This window comes from Pan troglodytes, chromosome 18 (assembly GCF_028858775.2).
Source record: "Pan troglodytes isolate AG18354 chromosome 18, NHGRI_mPanTro3-v2.0_pri, whole genome shotgun sequence".
NCBI classification, from domain to species: Eukaryota; Metazoa; Chordata; class Mammalia; order Primates; family Hominidae; genus Pan; species Pan troglodytes.
The window spans coordinates 66,424,031-66,438,864 of record NC_072416.2 but is presented as its reverse complement, the minus strand read 5'-3'; the positions used below and the strand labels follow the sequence as shown (position 1 = coordinate 66,438,864).

The following is a 14,834-nucleotide window of genomic DNA, read 5'->3' as shown; positions in this document are numbered from 1 at the left end:
AACAGCCTTGCAAAGTAGTAGAAACCCAAGGCTCAGAGAGACTAAGTGAAGGCCCAGTGTTGCCCAGGGCCAGATTTGAACCTAGATTGGACTCTGAAGTGCACAGTCTTTCCAAGTGTGTCTCCCACCTTTGTAGTCCAAACTTCTGAAAGGATGTCAGGTCCACAATATACACAACAATTAATGACTGGCAGATGAATGGGCTTCATATGTAATCATATCTTCAACTTCATCTTCTTCAGTATCTACAGTCAAGTTGATCTCCCTTCTGAGTCCACCTAACAGAGATCCAGGCCCTCTGTTTTGCTGCTTCTTTGGGGGAAATGAGGAATTAACATTTTGTTAATCAAAATCAAAATGTGTACTTTCCTGTTAAAGACAACTCCCTCATGTGACTTCAATTATTTACTAGCAGAGTTACTTGCACTTTTAAGGGCAGAATTTTTTCAAGCATAAAATGACGAACTACAGCTTTGTCTTAATTCCCCATTAGCTTATGTCCTAATCTTTGTTCACTGAGGTGGGGGCACTGTCCCCCTCACTGGAAGATCAAGTTGAACCAACCACTCACCACCCTGTAGTGTTACTTGGAGATCTAGGAGGTTTGAAGGGTAGCTCCTCTCACCAGCCATCCCTAGCAGCTACTCTGGGATACTTCTGCACCTCTCCCCCAGGGTCTCACCCATATGCAGACAGGCTGCCTGACCATGCCTGTCCAACCATGGCACCCTCCTTGCCTTGGTGGTGTTGTCAGAGGTGTTTGAACCGGGCAACTCCATCTTGAATAGGTGCTGGGTAAAATGAGGCTGAGACGTGCTGGGCTGCATTCCCAGAAGGTTAGGAATTCTTATTCTTTGTTTGTTTATTTTGAGACAGGTCTCACTTTGTCACCCAAGCTGGAGTGCAGTGGCGCCATCACAGCTCACTGCAGCCTTGAACTCCTGGGCTCCAGCGATCTTCCCACTTCAGCAGCGCAAGTAGCTGGGACTACAGGCATGCACCACCACACTCAGCTAGTTTTTGTATATTTTTTAGAGACAGGGTTTCACCATGTTACCCAGGCTGGTTTCAAATTCCTGAGCTCAAGAGATCTGCCTGCCTAAGCCTCCAAAGTGCTGGGATTACAGGCGTCAGCCACCACATCCAGCCTAGGTTAGGCATTCTTAGTCACAGGATGAGATAGGAGGTCAGCACAAGATACAGGTCACAAAGACTCCACTGATGAAAACAGGATGCAGTAAAGAAGCTAGCCAAAACCTGCCAAAAGCAAGATGGTGAACAAAACAACCTCTGGTTGTCCTCACTGCTCATTATATGCTAATTATAATGCATTAGCATGCCAAAAGACACTCCCACCAGCGCCGTGACAGTTTACAAATGCCAGGGCAATGTTCCAGAAGTCACCCTTGGTTTTATATGGTCTAAAAAGGAGAGGAACCCTCAGTTTCAGGAATTGCCCACCCCCTTCCTGGAAAACGCATAAATAATCCACCCCTCGTTTAGCACACGATCAAGAAATAACCATAAAAATAGCCAACCAGCACCCTCTGGGCTGCTCTGTCAATGAGGTAGCCATCCTTCTGTTTCTTCTCTAATGAACTTGCTTTCACTTTACTGTGTGGACTCACCCTGAACTCTTTCCTGTGCAAGGTCCCAGAACCCTTTCTTGAGGTCTGGATCAGGACCCCTTTCCCATAACACTGGGGACTTAAAGGTAACCCCTTCACTAGGGTTCAGTCAAGATTTTTCCCCAAGGTGAGCAACTGCTCTTCACTCTCACTCACCCCAAACTTCAACTGTAGCATGAGGCTGGGAGGCCCCAGGTCTGCATGAGGTCTGACACTGACAGTCAGATGGAAGGCTGTGTGACTTTGGGTACATTACTAAACCTCTAGGCTCCAGCCTCCTCGAAGGTACCTGGCCCCAGTATCACCATGTGGGTAAATAAATCAACCTCCTAGGTGCCCTTTGCAAACATTATTTCTGGACCTGTGAAGTCAGTGTTATCCTCATTTTAAGAAGGCAGCAACTGAGGCTTGGAGAGAGGCCCCAGGGAACAGGTCCATCCATCTCCACAGCTGGTTCTGCTACAAAGGAAAGGTGGAGGTATCCAGGAAACTGACCAAGCTCAGTGCATCTAGGGACATCTCCCGTGGAGCTGCACATCCATCAGGGGTCACCCCAGGTACTGGTCTGTGGTCTTGGGGCCTGTGGGATTGAGGCCTCCTGGTGGACAGGCAGGCAGGCAGGAGCGTGCTTGGGACCACTGCTGGCTCCAGACACTGCCTTGCTGTGCTAGGTAAACGGCCCACTTTCCACACCCGCCCCCCAGGCCCTCCCTGCTCTGCTCCTACTGCCTATTTAAGCCAGAGGCCTGACTCGGTCTAGGCACAAGCCAGCTGCCGGAGCCAGGAGAGCAGCACTGCAGGCCCTGCTCAGCCGGGATGAAAGGTTCTTCTGTTTCACCATTTCCTACCGGTGCGTTTTGAATGATGATGCTGAGCAGGGTTGGAGGCAGGAGCTGATTCTGCTCGCCTGGGAGTATATTGAGATGGGTAGCTGGCAGAGGGAGGCTCTGATTGAATTTTTCCCATTTCTAATCCCTGACTTGATGTGATCTTATTCTCAAAGAGGGAAAAACTCTGTGGTTCGTGAAAGGATAGGGGGACAGCATATTTCAAAACAAGGCCTGGCTCAGAATATCAATGATCTGACATGTTTCTCTTTTCTTTCAGAAAAGAGAAGGGCCTATAATTTCAAAGTTGTCGAGATTCCATTTCCCCTCAGGAACCCCTCCCCAAATAGTCAGTTCTTGTCATTTAATTCTATTTTGAAAAAAACATGCAGGGATTTTTCAGAAGAGTTGGTGGGGCATGGGAGTGGGGTGGAGAGTGGGGAGGGGGCTGTGCAGCTGGTGGGGGACAATTTGGGAAATGTCGGAGGCCAAAGATCCTGCTTGACAAACTTCTCACTCAGGGATGAGAGGTGAGCTCCTCCCCACTTAGAGAGAGGGCAGTGGGGGCTGGGAGTCACACAGGCCCAAATGGCTCAGGAGTGGCCTGCCTCCTTTATGTCTAATGCCAGATGCTTGTGAGCCTGTGGCCTGGGTCAGGTCAGCCCAGCAAGAGGGTGAAGGACAGAGGTGCATGCAGGTTGTCAGCCAACTGTGGGTGAAGAGGCAGGAGTCCCAGGGACAGAGGGCAGGCCGGGACAGCAGGTCACCCTCTGCTTCCCGGCAGGCTGGACTCCCCAGGCTATGGGTGGGGAGGGATCCTGCCAGGCACTTGGCTCTGAGGGCAAAAGCCAGGGTGTCCACATAAACATAAGGGCTCCTGGGGAAGCCAGGTCACCACGTGCAGAGCGTAGACCTGGGGGGCTCTGGCTTCCTTCTTCCCACTCTGATCTGGCAATATCAAGTGCCGGTGCTCATTTGGTCCTGGCCGTGGCCATCCAAGATCTTGTAGTGGCCCCTAATATTACAGAGGAGGGAGCCTCTGAGGCTCAGAAGTTAAATGACTTGCCCAAGACCGATGGCCTAGACCAGAACGGGGTCTCATTAGAGCCCAAGCCTTTTCTGTGCAAATTCCTAGTGAGAAGGGAGCCAACTGTTTGCCGCGGAGGAGACGCTCCTGCTAGCACTGCTGCTACATCTTCAGCTAGGGGACAGAGAATGGACGGGGCCTTGGCTTTCAGATTCTTCTGAAACACTTAGTTTGGGTGATTTGCAAAATAAGTGTACCTAAGGGATGCAGTGTAAAGAGTGATAGGTCACCCTACTCTGGATGGAGGGGTGGTAAGAGGGCTTTGGGCCGGGCCATGGGACTGGCTTAAGAAGGTGGAGCATGCAAGGACAGCCCTGGCTGTGCTGGGCATTGGGCAGGGGGGTGCTGAACTTGAAAGCAGAGACTGGGCCTGAGACAGGGGGCGGGCCCCGGAGCCAAGGATTCGGCAGGTTAGTAGGGACGAGGCCTGGGACTGGGCCAACGGGCTCAGAGAGCTGCCTGGGGCCAGGGATCAGGGGCGGGGCCAGCACCTGAGGCCAGGGGCGGGACTAGCGGGCAAGGGCGGGGACTACAAACTGGGACTGGGGCCCAAGTGTGGAGGGCAGTGTCCCCAGAGCATAGTGCCAGGATCCCTCACCTCAATCAGCAAGGGGAACCAGTGACATCGTGTCCAAAGGCCTAGGGTCACATGAGTTCCCTCCCAGCTATCTCCTCCAAAGACCCCGCTGGGTTCACAAAGTGTCCCACTGAGCCTCCCTTCCACTGACCTGCTCCCCCTTAGATAAGGGGGGAGCCACCAAATCCCTTTGGTTCCTCTCAGTGTTGCTCTTCCTCCCCTAATCCACCCCATCCTGGTGGCCACTGTCCCTCTTCCCTGGCCTGGGTTCAGCTCTCCCCTACCCTCAGTATCTTAGGGAAGCAGAGATTGCACAAATCTCCCAAAGCTCTGATTGTTCTGGTTCTAACTATCAGATTAAACCTGGGCCCTGCAGCTGGAGCTTTTGAATTCACCTCTTCCCCACCCTCCACCTTCACCCCGCACCCCCTGCGCCTGGCCCGGGTCCCAGTGTCGACGTGGAGGGCTCATCCATCCCACCCTCAGAGTCCTCTCCTCTTGGCAACCCTCCTCCCTGAAAATCTGTCACACAAGCCTCGGGCCCCACCCACTGGGGCTGCACTTCGTCCACTGGAACTGCCGGGCACACACCCTCGCCCTGGCGACGTGGAGGGTGTGGCAGTGCCTCTGGCCGCAGGTGAGGCCCCTTGGTCTTTGTACCTGGCTCACCTGTTCTGGGCTGCTCGGTGGCTGTCAGGTGAGCTCTGGAGATTGTTCCGGGCACCCCTGTGAACTGCTCATCTCCTTTCAGGTCTGCGGTGACAGCTCTTCTTCAGAGAGAAGGACAACAAGGTCCCAGTGGCCCCTCCTCAGGTAAAACCAAGGCTTCTGGAACCAGAGGGGTGGGGTGGGGGTGGGGAAGGGAGCGCTCCAAGCCTTTCCTCATGGGCTACTTGTTAGTATTTTTATAAAGAGATGCTGTGTGAGATTAAGAAAAGGCTCTCCTGCTTGTTAAAATGTTTGAAAACCACAGCTCTGGGGTAAGCAATCTGGAGCTGGCCATCTGGGTCCCATCCTGAACCTGACTCAAGCGGAGTGCAATACACCCAATCTATGGAGAAAACAATAACTCCCTCAATATATGGGAAAAGGATTTGAAGCAGCACTTCATAAAAGGAATACAAATTAAGCATCCTGAAAAATGTAACCAGATACCACTGCCCACTAAACTATCAAAAACTTTTTTTTTTTTTTTTTGAGACCTGTCTGTCTCTGGGGCTGGAGTGCAGTGGTGCAATCTCAGCTCACTGCAATCTCTACTTCCTGGGCTCAAGTGTTCCTCTCACCTCAGCCTCCTGAGTAGCTGGAACTATAAGTACACACCACCACGCCTGGCTAATTTTTGTGTTTTTTGCAGAGACTGGTTTTGCCATGTTGCCTTAGCTGGTCTCCAACTCCTGGGCTCAAGCGATCTGCCCACCTTGGCCTCCCAATGTGCTAGGATTACAGGCACAAGCCACTGTGCCCAGCCAAAATCACATTTTTTAATGTTAAAACCCAGAGTTGGTAAGGATGTTGTGAAACACATATTCTCAAACAATCAGTAAATTGACAGAACCTTGGTAGAAAGCAGTTTGGCAATATGTATCAGAAGCGTTAAAGTTTACTGAGTAATTCTACTCTTGAATCCATCCCAAAGAAGTAATTCAGACTACCGGCCCATTCTCAGGAATAAAAGCAGAAACTAGTGACCCCCGACAGTCAGGAACCTCAGACTAGGAGCCAAAACAAGACTACTGTAAGAGCCCACTCCTTCTCAAATATTGACAAATTAAGCGTTGTCAGGGTTGCCAGGGTGGTCACCAGGCTGGGGGCAGGGAGATTTGGGGATCCAAGGTGGTGGTGACTGGATGGAAGAAAAAAAGGGGAAATAGATGAGACCAGCAGCTCGCAGGGAGGGAGGAATAAGATCGTTGGAGTTTTCACCAATGGCTCAGTGGGGGTGGGTGACAAATGTAACCTTCAGGGGACTGAAAAAAGAGGCAAAGGTCTTGTTTTGTGGGAATCGAGGGGGAACGACAAGAAGGACAGTGTAGGGAATGTTACTCTTCCCCCAGAACTTGTCCTGGAAGTAAGGGTGGTGCTGGATGCTGCTCATTTACATATTTCTGGATATGTTTGCATATCACTTATATCAGCCTTGGCAAGAAAAGTAGAGAGAAAAAGGAAATTGGAGTCAGGTGACTTGGCTGCACCTCTCAGGGACTGCCATTTACTTCTCTGAGTCTCCGTTTCCTCATCTGTAAGTGGGGCCAGCTGTACCCATTTGGGGTAGTTGTGCAGTATAAATGCACCCCCAGTGTGAAAAGCATATTCTCTGAGGTGCTGGGTGACGCCTTCTCTGATGTCCCCAAGAGGCGGCTGTTACTTCTGCAATTCTGATGCTCATGTCCAATCTCCCTCTTGTCTTTGCCATCGACTGGCTCATAGCTGTGTCCCCGCTTCAGGAGGGAAAGAGAAAGGAAGGAAGGGAGGGAATGAGTTTGAGGTCCCAAGCAGGCCGCAGGTGGCCTCAGATGAGCCCATTCTGGCTGCAGCTCCAGGTCAGCAGGGGGCAGGGCTGCCACTTGTTCTCGGTCGGCAGGGGTTCCTATTACCTGCCTACTCTACACACAGCTAGGGTCAGGTGATGGAATAAAATACTGAGTGCTTGCGGGGGGAGTGGGGGGCACAAGCTTTGTTCTCTTCATCTGGCCTCAGAGTTAGAAAACAGAACCCTCATTCCCTGGGACTGGAAGTTGGGATGGTGGGGGAGCACCTTACCCCCCAACCCCAGGGCTCCACATGGGCAGGGTCCCTGGTCCTGCAGAGACAACCCACAGAGTCACACACACAAGGCCGTCCCTCCTTCTGCTTTGAAGGATGGAATTTGCTGACATAGCTTGAGCCTCCGGTCTCTCAGTTCTGTTTTTAGCTTGATAGATCTGAAGGTGTCAGATCTATCAGGGGCTGGTTACCTCCCTTTCTAGTATGCAGACTGCAAGCTTGTGCAATACATGCACAGAAACACTCAGCTATCAAGAGAGAAAGGGCCTGGTTGGCCTCAGCCTAAGGTCCTCTAGTTATCCCAGGGGCCATCGGTGGACTGGCTGAGTTTTGATGAAGGGATCTTCTCTGTGAATCTTGAACCCTGAGCTCCTCTGCTGAGGCCACGTTCCTTCACACAGATGACGGCTGTCAGGGAACAGCCCCAACAGAAGTGTGGAGGCCTGGAAGGGCACAGTGGGGGACTGCTCGGGTCAGGGCCCCTGGAGCTCCAGGAGCAAGAGGAGACAGAGGAATCAGGCCACCAGATATAGCCTGCCCTTCCCTGCCTACGTGCCTGGGCAACCTCCTGGAGTCCGCAGGCACTACTGAAGGGCTATAGGGGAGCAGTGTGGTATGATGTGTAGTTTAGAAAGACCCCACCAGCTGCCAGGTGGGCCAGAGGAGGGAGACAAGGTGGAATCTGTTACAGTGTCTAGGTTGGAGAGGGCGAGGCCTGAACTGGGATATGGCTGTGGGAATGGATCCAGGGGACTAGGGGGCAGAATTGTGAGCTGGGAAGAGGAGACAGGGTATGGAAGAGGTCCAGGGCCCAGAACTATTTGGGAGACAGAATTGTATGTGGGGAAGTGGGGGGAGGAGGGGTAATAAACTTCTAGAGGAAGATGTAGAGTTGTCAATCAAATACATGTGGTCAGAGATCAGGAGATACCTGGGCTGGCTGTCACCTGGAAACAGGTAACCCACAAGGGATCAGCCGAGAAGGGAGGGAAGAGGCAAGAGAAAGTCCAGCCCCTAAGAAGTGGGCAGGGAAGGGGCTCTGAGGGATCCTCCAAGGGCCCTGAGAAGGAGCAGTCCCATGGCGCGGGCAGCAAGAGGATGGCGCCAGGACCAAGGGGCAGCAAGTGGAGAACAGATGAGGAATGAGCCTCTTACACCTCCGGTTGGGCCTATTTCCTAAGGCCAATCTGGTTGAAACTGCATGGACTGTTTTCTCAGAGGTGCTGACCTCTGTTCTGGACATTTTCTTTCCAAAACTTTACCAAGAAAGTCTAGTGAGACACTCTGTCTTCCTTTTCTCTTGTGGTGTGCGGGGGAGGGCAGGCAGCCTCAGGTGGGTTGCCACCCAGACCCCCAACCAGCCAGAGGGCCACTCAGCCCTCCTGGAGTTCAGGACAGATGCAGCCAGCATGCTCTGAGCAGAAGGGATGACTTGAGCCAGCTTGCTCTGCACAGTGTAGGTGGGATGCTATCCGGACAGGCTAAGCATTTAAGTTAAACAAACCTGGCTGGGCACGGTGGTTCAAGCCTGTAATCCCAGCACTTTGGGAGGCTGAGGCGGGTGGATCACCTGGGGTCAGGAATTCGAGACCAGCCTGGCCAACATGGTGGAACCCAATCTCTACTGAAAATACAAAAAAAATTAGCTGGCACATGCCTGTAATCCCAGATACTCGGGAGGCCGAGGCAGGAGAATCGCTTGAGCCCAGTGGGGGGGTGGAGGTTGCAGTGAGCAGAGATTGCACCATTGCACTCCAGCCTGGGCGACAGAGCGAGACTCCATCTCCAAAACAAAAAACAAAACAAAACAAAACAAACAAAAAAACTAACTGAGGGCAAACTAAGTGAATGCAGGGGATCCTCCCCTCAGGCCCGTGTTCCCCAGCTGCCCCTCCTGGAGGACGCCTCCTTGTCTGCAGTCAGTGATCTGGTAGTCATTACGGTCCTCAAAGGCATGGCCCTGGCAAGGCAGGATTCCCTAAGTGGCTCCACCTCCCTGAGTCCACTCTCAGTTCCCTTTCTGTCCCACCACCACACCTGTTCCTCCCTTGCTCACGGCTTGCTCCACCCAATACCCACCACCTTCCTATCTCCACACCCTCCCTCGGGGACACCCCACCCTCAACTATACACAACTAGGAGGCAAAGTCTCTGCTGCCAGAAACCCTAGGCCCTTGCCATGCAATACCCTGAGCAGCCACTGTGCTGCATCTGACTCGCCCAGTGCCCCCAGCCTCCCTGTTTAACAGCTTCTGCCCAGACTGCCCCTGCCAGCCCTGGGTGCACTGTCAGCCAGCCACACCTGGCAGTGTCTCACCAAGCTGGGCCTCTGGGCTTTGTCTCTATCTGAGCCCACCTTAAAGGACCCCCAGTGTTGCCTCCTGCCCCTCCCCTACAGGGCTCACTTGGCCCCTGTGACCAACCCATACCCTGACCCCTGGCAGAGGTTTCCGGTGGATTTACTTCTCCACGTCTACGGATTTACTGTGCTACCTGTGTCACCAAAGCAACCGCTTCTCTGAGCAGAAAGTTTCCACTACAAATTAAAAGATTAAGACTCAGCTCCCCTGGTGCTTCATCGTGCTAGAAGAACTTGGACAGGTAGGAATGGACTTTTTTAGGCCACACTGAGGAGGTGAGGAGTGAGCCTACCGCCTGGCCTGGATTCAGGACAAAGGAACATCATTATTGTTTCATTATCCTTGAGAGCAGGAAGAGTTGGATTGGATTGGAGGGTAGATCTGGCTGTATTCTTGAGAAACTGCAAGCTGTCCGTAATGAGGCTTGTTTTCAGCATCAAGTAAGTGGACTAATTACACAGCCAATCAGAAGCTGTCCTCTATTGGTCAGGATGGGATGGGTCATGCGGTGGTTATAATCAAAGGTTTTCTTCTTGCCCACACTACATGTGGGTTAGCTGGGGCCCTGCTCCATGTCTCTTCACCCTGGACTGAGGCTGACGGAGCAGCCACCATCTCCAACACTGCAGGTCAATGTGGCAGAGGGAGAGAGCTCTGGAAGGTTCCACATCTACTGTTTAAGTACTTAAGCGCAGCAATACCCGAGATCACTTTCACTCACAGCTCATTGGTCAGAACTCATCACGTGATCCCACCCAACCGCCAGAGGACCAGGAAGTGCAGTCCTACCTCTTGGCTGGACATCAGGTTCCAGGTGCTCCAGGGGCCAGAGGAGGTGAGGCAAGAGTCCTGTCTCGGGCTTGGAAGCAGAGGTAAACTAAAGGGAAAAGAGCTCTGGTCTCCCCTTTCAGATGTACAGCAGCCCTTGGTTGGGCCTGAGCTGGGGCATCCTCTCTCAAAGGGGAGGGTGTTCTGGCTGGTTCTCTTGGAGCCAAGGGCTTTCATGGTGCTGTGTGCAGAGGGAGGGTCTTTCATGGTGCCATGTGTAGAGCAGTGGCCTGGGGTTAGAGGTCTCCAAAAGGGTCCAGGACGGGGCCTCAACCCTCAGCAGTGAGGCCTTGCCTCCGTCCAAAAAGCCCAGCCGCCTGGGAGGGTGAGTGAAATGCTGACACCTGATTTTATTTACTCATTCTCACTCACTTGCTTCTTAAGCTCTGCATAAATTTTCCTCTAGGACTCAGTTTGTTAAATGTTCTTTGCATAGAAAACTTTAGACTGAATGTGAAATGATTCCCTTCCGAAGAATGTTAGCCCGTCTGTTCTGTTTTAGGAAGGTTTGTCGTCTTAATCTGTGTTCTCTGGTGCCTTGAAATGCCTACACATCGTGCAGTCGGCCAATCCGTTCCAGAAGGAAATGCTGTACTTGAAATGCAGCCGACACAGGGTCTGCCTAAATCCTAACATTTGTGTGGACTTGTGTTTAAAATTCTACTCCCACAGAAAGTATGCTGTCATCCCCTCTTAAGTAAAGCATATTCCAAGCCTTGTTAGGCTCATGAACCATTAACATCAGCCTTCATGTCAGGGAAGCAGGGACTTGGCTGGGACAGAAATCTCAACGGCAGAACCTGAGAGAAGCAAGGCCCTCCTGGTCTCCTTCCTATGAAGGGCAGAGGTGGTGCTGAGGGCAGAGGGCCTCCTGAGGATGCAGGTGGCGCTGGTCAGCCGGGAGCAGGTGATGTGACCTGCTTTGGTGTTGCAGGATCCCTTGCTTTGGTGACTTGCAAGGCCCAGCCCAGGCACAGGCCTCAGCACCCAGGCAGGCTCAGAGCACTTGAGGTTGGAGGCCTTGCCTGGCTAGATGCTCAGCTGTGGCCTGTGATTGCTCCAGTTCGGCCCCGGAGCTGCCTCAGGTGGAGGAGGTTCCCCATCTTCATCCTGAAGCAAGACTTTGCCCCTGGCCTCCTCTCTGTCTTGGGCTCAGCCTCCATGAGGGCATAGGACTGGCGGGAGCCCTGCGGGCTTCTGCCCTTGCAAACTCTGGCAGATAAGTCTGGTCGTCAGGCTGGTTTGTGAGCAGAACACAGGAATGAGAGGAGGTGCTGCCTGGTGTGGCTCAGACGTGGGTCTAGGTGCCAGCCTCCATCCAGCCTTCTCCTTGCTGGCACCCTTTGTGGTCACTAATAGATGACTTTGGAGTGACAGGTGGTAGAGAGTGGGCAGTCAGGTCTTCAAACTCAGCTGTCCCCCTAGGATGGGGCCCATGCCTCCAGGGCAACTGCCCATGTCACCGTGGCACAAGGGCCTGGACCCAGGGGTCCTGCTGTTTGAAACATCACGTTGGCTCTTGCACCTCTAGGACGTGCACCACTCACCTGGCTTGAGATTTGCTTTCCAATCACGCCCGAGTTGGCTTCATCTGGGCTTTCTGACTTCGCCAGGGAAATGCCGAGGCTGGCTGGTTGAAGGAGTGCCCCAGAGCTGCTCACAGCCTGTTCCTATTCTCAGAAATCACACGGTGCAGTAATACCTCCTGTGAAAAGTTTCTTTTTGAAAATTGTATGGCCCCTTTGCCTGCACCTGGCTTCTGCAGAAGCCTGTGCCTTGGGCTCGCACAAGCAGCCCACAACAGATGGCTCTGATAACCTCCTGCAAGGAGACAGAGGCCCTGACGCCGTCCCCTGCACTGTCCTCGCCATGCACCTGGGAGAGCAAAGAGAACCCTCTTTGTAAGGCAAACCAGCCTCACGAGGAGGAGACTTTGAAGGCTCCGGCTGTATCTTCAGGACTTTGCAGCAAGGGAATTAACAGTGATAGCAAAATGATAAAAATAAGCATCCTAGAGATGAGGCAGGCACCACACTCGGTGCTGCACGTGCACCATCTGCAACTACCCTGAGAGACGGTTATTACCAAGGCTTAACATGTGAGGAAACTAAGGCACAGTCAGTTGAGCAGCCTGTCCAATATCCAGCAGGTCGACCTGGCTCTGCATGTCCAACACCAGAGTTTGTGCTCCCAGCATCTGCTCCACTGTGGTCTCCCAAGGGATGCTGATAAGGCACAGGCCAGAGGCACCAGGTTCTGCAGGGCCTCCCAGGACTCAGGGGAGCCTCCACTTTTCCCAGTGGGACGTCAACGGGGAGCCACAGGAGGTTTGCACAGGAGAGGACCTGATAGAATCGCATTTTAGAAAGATCACATAGCTGTATCTGAGACAGGATCCATTTGGTGGCAAATGCCAGAAACCAACTCAAAGGGACTAGAGCAAGGAAAAGGGGAACTGCTGAATCATTAATTGGAAAGTCTGTGGGTTGTGCTGGCTTTGGGTGCAGGGAGATCAGAGCTCAACGATGTCTCTAGGACTTGGTCTCTTTCCTTCTAGCCCTAAGGTCTGTTTTCCTCTGAATTGGATTCATTCTCAAAGAAGGTTCCAGAAGCTTCAGGTTCCTAACCTTCCATCTCAGATAAAATGCAGGCCTCTTTCCTAAAGGGCCCAGTAAGGGTTCCAGGGAGAGCTTAGGGTAGTCTAGCTGGGTTGTGTGACCTTCCAGGTCAGGAGGGCTGGTGCTGAGTGGCCTGGGTGGCTCACTGCCCTTCCTGTGGAGTGCAGCAGGGTGGGCTTCAGGCTTGTGGTGGTGCCGAGACTTGGAGCTCCATCCAGGACGTGCAAACAGACACGTGCCTGATTAGAGTGACAGACTGAGGGGGTGGGGGGCGGTGCAGGTCAGGGAGGACTGCAGGGAGAAGGAGGCAGGTGCTTTGGATCTAGATGGATGAACAGGCATTTACCTGGCACACCTGTGTCTGTAGGAGCCGCTGCCACAGCACACATGTTCTTGCCAGACCCCAGACCCCAATTCTATCTGGGATGTGGCTTTCGGGAATTAGTGTGGATGTGTCCAACCTGCATCACTCAGAAAGGCATCCGCTTCTGTCTTTCTGTCCTCCCAGCCACGAGTTGACTTAAGTTTCAGCAGCTCAGAGCTCATGTTGCCATGCCAACTCCTCTGCAGCATGCATCCAGGCAGAAATGGCCCGGCCTGAGCTCAGTGCCACAGGCGGATGCAGGCACCTTGGGTAATTGGATTGGAGCAATCCACGTGGCTTTTCCTGCGGAAACCAGGGGCTTGGCGTAGCTCCTGTTTAGACATGAGCTTGTGGACACAACAGGGACTCAGAGGAGGCCTCTCTGCTCTGGGACTCCCAGCCCTGCTGCCGGGAAGAGCAGTGTCAGCAAGCACATGAGCCAGAGGAAAGGGCAGTGGAGGGGAGACAGGCCTCATCCTAGCGCCAAAGTGGGGCAACTCCCAAACCTCCTCAATTTTCCAGAAGCTCCCCCAGGCTCAGAGATCCCTAGAAAATGCTGTAGGCTTCCTCACAGGGGCCAGGGCTTGCCTTACCAGCAGAACTGGTCTGGCTTGTTCACTTTCCCACCACCAGAGAAATTCAAATTCAAAGCCAGGATCCACCTAGGACCCTTTGCACCACTGTGCAAGCAGAGCCAGTGTGCCATTACACCTGCATGTCTATTGCCAGGGAGTTGGGAAATGGGATGACTGTCTTGGTGCTGGTGGTATTTGACGTCCAGTAGCAGAGGTCCTGGCCACCATGGCTTGTCCAGACAGGACCAGCCTGGCTAGGCCTTATTCCTGGGATCACCCGCCGCTGGTGATGGCAGATCAGCTGCCCCCTGAGCCCTCAGGCCAGTGTCTAGGGAGGGGGGCTCTGGCTCAGTGCAGGCCTCTGAGCAGCCATAGTCTCCCACTGTCCGTGCTGTGATGCCTCAGGTCATATGTCAGCAACAGGGGTCTCATGGCTGCAGACTGACTGCAAATTATCAGTCACTCGCAGGAGCAGCCGCAGTCTGGGGCTGCCGGCTGTCAATGCCACACACCCACCAGGAGCGGCTGGGGCTGTGGCCACCTGGGTCCTGCCCAGGACTTGTTCACTTCTTCCCCTCATCCCCTCACATCTGGACTTGGGGTTTTCTGGGCTCCCAAAGTCCCAGGGCAAGTTCTCCTCCTACTTGGGTCAACCTGCAAACCATGGAGCTCTCTGCTCCCTGCAGCCCAGTCCCCACTGCAGGGAACAGCCACAATCTAGTGAAGTCCAGCAGCTCCAGCCTAGGCAGTGTGGCTGATGTCTCTGAGGCTCCTGAAGGCACTCTGGGACAGTCAGGATCCTGGGACTTCTGTGGGTGGGCTCCAGTGACCCCCAGAACCGTGCCCAGGACACCAGGCTGGGGAGAGCAAACAGGGCACACAAGGGCTGACCTCAGGGGAGGAGTGGTCGGGAGGTCCTACCAGGAGCGGGTAGGGAAGGAAGCAGGGCCTGGCCAGGTCTCTAGCCTGGTTCCTTTCTGTCCTTATGATCATCCTGGGAGGTAGAAAGTCCTGACTAGTGCAGGGTTGCACTCAGGTCACCCTGAGTCCCAAGCCCAAGCTAAGCAGTGGCCGGTGAAGCCGAGGGCCAGGGGCAGGTCTAAAGTCTCCTTTTCTAGGTCGGGGCTGACTCCCAGGAGCCCAGCCTTGGGGTACTGTGTGGCCTCCCACACTGACCCCAGGGCTCAGGAGTGACCATGGGGCC

General features: G+C 53.5%; 1 protein-coding gene across 3 annotated transcripts in view; it reads left to right on the top strand.

The window, feature by feature from the left end:
* Positions 1 to 14,834, top strand: part of SMPD3 (sphingomyelin phosphodiesterase 3) — a 90,168-nt gene that overhangs the window by 56,971 nt on the left and 18,363 nt on the right. For 2 of the 3 annotated variants that reach the window (XM_009431095.5, XM_063797314.1), the window contains exon 2: positions 4,871 to 4,932. The gene's annotated coding sequence lies outside the window, so the exon portion shown is untranslated. Of the gene's footprint in view, positions 1 to 4,870; positions 4,933 to 9,959; positions 10,118 to 14,834 lie in introns of those variants that run through there. The other variant, XM_009431097.5, reaches the window with a different exon arrangement.